Raw genomic sequence first — 5800 nt, 5'->3', positions numbered from 1 at the left:
AATTAGTTTTGTTTTTTTTTACACTTTAACTCTCCTCCATTCACTCTGTGGGTATATAACAAAGGAATAGGATTTGAACTTGGGTCTCCTGACTCTTTCCACTACTCTAGCTACTAAAAGTAAAAAAAAAATAGATTCAAATATAGATGTAGAATGCAATCAATGGTCTTTTGGCCCCCAAATTAACTTTGGGGAATTAATTTGTTGATTCTCAAAAACAGAGGATACTTGATGCATGCCCTTCACCTTATTAGCACACTTCTCTGTATCATTCAAGAAAATACAAACATTAAAGCTCCTGTCTCCTCACTTTCCCACAATGCAACATTCCAGGTCCTATCTTAGGAACCTATGTGTGACTGCCATCATGCCTGGAATGTGCACCCTCATTTATGTATGTATGTGTGTATCACAGGTACATGTGTATATTAAAAGGGTATGCATTTATTATACTGTGTAATACCAGGTGAATCTAGAGCTACATGTTCACAGTATGTATGTGCTCATGTATATGTAAATCACGTGGCCATATTGATGATGAATCTCTCAGAGCTTAGACAATTTTGTCCATGAATAACAAATATTCAATTCATCACCTTATAAAAATAATAACACCATATTTGGGCAAAGAACTTTAAAAATACCTCATTTTATCCTGATAACAATCCTAAGAGTAGATGCTATTATCTTACATACACGTGCATATGCATTCATACACATACATATAGATTACATGAGCCTAGATTGTAATGAATAATAACATTTTATAGGAACTTATTATGTGCCCTGCACAGTGCTAAGTGCTTTTTAATTATTGTCATTTGAGCTTCAAAACAACCCTGAAAAGGCATAATTATTATTTCCATTTTACAGATGAGAAAACTGAGGCAAAGAGATTAAATGACTTGCCCCAGGGTCAAAGAGCTAGTTGATTTCTGAGACCAGATTTGATCTTTCTTAATTAAGGTTAGATAATCTATCCACTTCTCCATATGCATATGGAGGTGTGTGTATTAATAACAGTGCCTTCTGAAGATCACTGCTAAATCATCAGCAATAACCATGTATTTCAATGAAAATAAGATCCACAATGACCAAATCACAGTTCCTTGAAGTGGAAAATGTTTTTCTGATATACTCCTTCAAGCTTAACAATACCTTTCCTCACAATGACCTGATTAAGTAGCTAACACAAGTATCATTAAGCCCATTTATACATAAGGGATGTGAGTCTCAGGCTAAATGACTTGTCTATGGGTATATAACAAAGGAATAGGATTTGAACTTGAGTCTCCTGACTCTTTCCATTATTCTAAGCTACTTTCAGTAAAAAAGTGGATTCAGACATAGATGGCTATTTGGCCCCACATTCAACTCTTTTGAGAATTTAGTTGTTGATCTCAAAACCAGAGGGTACTTGATACACTCCCTTGACCTTTTTAGCACACTTCTCTGTATCATTCATGAAAATACATTTTCTCCAAGAAGGATTTGGATGACTGAATCTTCTAGAAAATCATATTTCCTTGTCAATGCTAGCTCTTCTTTCCACTTAATGGCACAAAGGGCCATTCCTGAGTTAGGGATCTCAGGTGCTGACCCTGTTCTCTATTCTTAAAATATGAGCAAACTGATTTGATGGCACATTGAACAAGAATCAAAGACCAGACTGTATTATCCAATGAAAATAATTCAAAAATCCCTTGAATGATGAATTCAGTCAACCAACCAATAAGCATTTATTAAGCAGTTACTCTGTGCCAGTATTTATAGTAGGCACTGAGACTACACAAACTGAAGCTGAAAAGGGACCTACCCTTAAGGTATTTGCAATCTACCCAGGGAGACAATGTAAAGATAGATACATGTTGTTCATTCATCCTTCTTTTTTAAGAGTGATGTCTTGATTTGTGCTTGAAGTGGATTGAGTATATAGAGTTGTGCAAAGTCAGTAGCCTCACACTTACCTTAAGAGTCATGAAAGTCCAGTGACAAGGACAAAAGTCAAGATAACTGACCATGGCCCTAGGTGTAATAGATCATTTTTTGATATCTGAACTAGCTCTAAACCCTTCAACTACTTCCTTGGGCATTGAAACAAATTGTTTTCATCTACCCATTCTACTAGGGGAAATCTTCACATAATTGGGGTTGGTCACCCTCCTAACTCACCAACAGGTATGAGACCTATGGTTACCCTCCATCTAGTTTAATTCATCTGCTAAGATGGTACTGGGGCTTAGTTGCTGCATATGCCACAGTTTCTATGAGCCATTGATGAGAGTTGGGTGAAAGATGGACATCAAAAGTGACTGAGCATCCCTAAAAAGAGCTCAGCAAGCCCTCACATCAAAGATGCTAGTCCTTTCTGAACACTTCATAAACCCTTATACATAAATAGATATGTAATTTTTAAAGTTCACAAATAAACCAGGGGCTGAAATTGGGGAATTGAAACACAAGCAGGAGTTGGATCCTGAAAGGTTTCATTCAAAAGAATGCATTTGATCTGAGCTATGAAAGGAATTAGTGATACTGGGAGGTAAAGATGAGGAGTAAGTAGAAGAGAGATACCATGCTATATGTTCTCCAAAACTCCACTTGTTCAAGTTCTAATGGACAATCTGATATCCATCCCTACTCCATAAACATATCTTAATAACTATGGAAAATATTAGTACTTCTTGAAAATTAATAACAATCTTTACCTGAAGAAATCTGGGTCTTTACCCTCATTTTAATTTGCATTCATTGAATTTCATGATAGAGAATAGCAATGGAGTACAAATAAATTCTTTTGTCACAAGAAGATGACTACAAGTTACAAAGCATGTGGGATACTGGGAAAATTGAACAGTAGTATGAAAGAAATGAGATTTAGACTAACATTTCATATATGAAGATAAGCACTGAATGGGTATTTCATCAACTTTAGTGAAACATAAAAAAATACTTAGATCTATGTTAAAGAGAAAAGTCTATGAGAAAAGAAGCAATAGAGTGGATCACATTATGATTATATATATATATATATATATAATATATACACACATATATATATTCCATAACATTAAAATGGTTTTGAAAAATAAGTCCAATAAAGTTTAGATCTAAAGGAAGACAGGTAACTGAGGGGAAAATCATTACAACTATTTCATACAAGTCTTACTTCCAAGATATGTAAGGATATTTATTAAAATTCATATGAATTCTCCAATTGACAAATGGTTTAAGGTTATGAACATTCAATTCTTTTTTTTATATATAATATAAATATATTTTATTTGATCATTTCCAAGCATTATTCGTTAAAGAAATAGATCATTTTCTTTTCCTCCCCCCCACCCCCCATAGCCGACGCGTAAGTCCACTGGGCATTAGATGTTTTCTTGATTTGAACCCATTGCTTTGTTGATAGTATTTGCATTAGAGTGTTCATTTAGAGTCTATCCTCTGTCATGTCCCCTCAACCTCTGTATTCAGGCAGTTGCTTTTTCTCGGTGTTTCCACTCCCATAGTTTATCCTTTGCTTATGAATGGTGTTTTTTTCTCCTGGATCCCTGCAAGTTGTTCAGGGACATTACACCGCCACTAATGGAGAAGTCCATTACGTTCGATTATACCACAGTGTATTAGTCTCTGTGTACAATGTTCTCCTGGTTCTGCTCCTCTCGCTCTGCATCACTTCCTGGAGGTTGTTCCAGTCTCCATGGAACTTCTCCACTTTATTATTCCTTTTAGCACAATAGTACTCCATCACCAACATATACCACAGTTTGTTCAGCCATTCCCCAATTGATGGGCATCCCCTCGTTTTCCAGTTTTGGGCCACCACAAAGAGCGCAGCTATGAATATTTTTGTACAAGTCTTTGTGTCCATTATCTCTTTGGGGTACAGACCCAGCAGTGCTATGGCTGGGTCAAAGGGTAGATATTCTTTTGTCGCCCTTTGGGCATAGTTCCAAATTGCCCTCCAGAATGGTTGGATCAATTCACAACTCCACCAGCAATGAATTAATGTCCCTACATTGCCACATCCCCTCCAGCATTCATTACTTTGCATAGCTGTTATGATAGCCAATCTGCTAGGTGTGAGGTGATACCTCAGAGTTGTTTTGATTTGCATCTCTCTGATTATAAGAGATGTAGAACACTTCTTCATGTGCTTGTTGATAGTTTTGATTTCTTTATCTGAGAACTGCCTATCCATTTCCCTTGCCCATTTATCAATTGGAGAATGGCTTGATTTTTTGTACAATTGATTTAGCTCATTATAAATATGAGTAATTAAACCTTTGTCAGAGGTTTCTATGAAGATTTTTTCCCAATTTGTTGTTTCCCTTCTGATTTTAGTTATATTGGTTTTGTTTGTACAAAAGCTTTTTAGTTTGATGTAGTCAAAATTATTTATTTTACATTTTGTGATTCTTTCTATATCTTGCTTGGTTTTAAAGCCTTTCCCCTCCCAAAGGTCTGACATGTATACTATTCTGTGTTTACCCAATTTACTTATGGTTTCCTTCTTTATGTTTAAGTCACTCACCCATTTTGAATTTATCTTGGTGTAGGGTGTGAGGTGTTGATCTATTCCTAGTCTCTCCTATTTTCCAAGTCTTCCTAGTCTTCCAATTTTCCCAGCAGTTTTTATCGAATAGTGGATTTTTGTCCCAAAAGCTGGGATCTTTGGGTTTATCGTATACTGTCTTGCTGAGGTCGCTTTCCCCCAGTCTATTCCACTGATCTTCCTTTCTGTTTCTTAGCCAGTACCAAATTGTTTTGATGACTGCTGCTTTGTAATATAGTTTTAGGTCAGGGACTGCAAGGCCCCCATCATATGTGTTTTTTTTTCATTATTTCCCTGGATATCCTTGATCTTTTGTTCTTCCAAATGAACTTTGTTATGGTTTTTTCTAAATCAGTGAAGAAGTATTTTGGTAGTTCAATGGGTATGGCACTAAATAGATAAATAAGTTTGGGTAGGATGGTCATTTTTATTACATTGGCTCGTCCTATCCATGAGCAGTTAATGTTTTTCCATTTGTTCAAGTCTAGTTTTAGTTGTGTGGCGAGTGTTTTGTAGTTGTGTTCATATAGTTCCTGTGTTTGTCTTGGGAGATAGATTCCTAGGTATTTTATTTTGTCTAAGGTGATTTTGAATGGGATTTCTCTTTCTAGTTCTTGCTGCTGAGCTGTGTTGGAGATATATAGAAAAGCTGATGATTTATGTGGGTTTATTTTGTATCCTGCAACTTTGCTAAAGTTGTTGATTATTTCAATTAGCTTTTTGGTTGAATCTCTAGGATTCTTTAAGTAGACCATCATGTCATCCGCAAAGAGTGATAACTTAGTCTCCTCCTTGCCTATTTTGATGCCTTCAATTCCTTTATCTTCTCTAATTGCTACTGCTAGTGTTTCTAGTACAATGTCAAATAGTAGAGGTGATAATGGGCATCCTTGTTTCACTCCTGATCTTATTGGGAATGCATCTAGTTTATCCCCATTGCAGATGATATTAGCTGTTGGTTTTAGATATATACTGTTTATTATTTTTAGGAATGACCCTTCTATTCCTATGCTTTCTAGTGTTTTTAGTAGGAATGGATGTTGTATTTTATCAAAGGCTTTTTCTGCATCTATTGAGATAATCATGTGGTTCTTGCTAGTTTGCTTGTTGATGTGGTCAATTATGTGGATGGTTTTCCTAATGTTGAACCAGCCCTGCATCCCTGGTATGAATCCTACTTGATCATGGTGAATGATCCTTCTGATCACTTGCTGGAGTCTTTTTGCTAGTATCCTA

This window comes from Monodelphis domestica, chromosome 7, assembly GCF_027887165.1.
Source record: "Monodelphis domestica isolate mMonDom1 chromosome 7, mMonDom1.pri, whole genome shotgun sequence".
Lineage (NCBI taxonomy): Eukaryota > Metazoa > Chordata > Mammalia > Didelphimorphia > Didelphidae > Monodelphis > Monodelphis domestica.
This window is presented reverse-complemented; position numbering follows the sequence as displayed.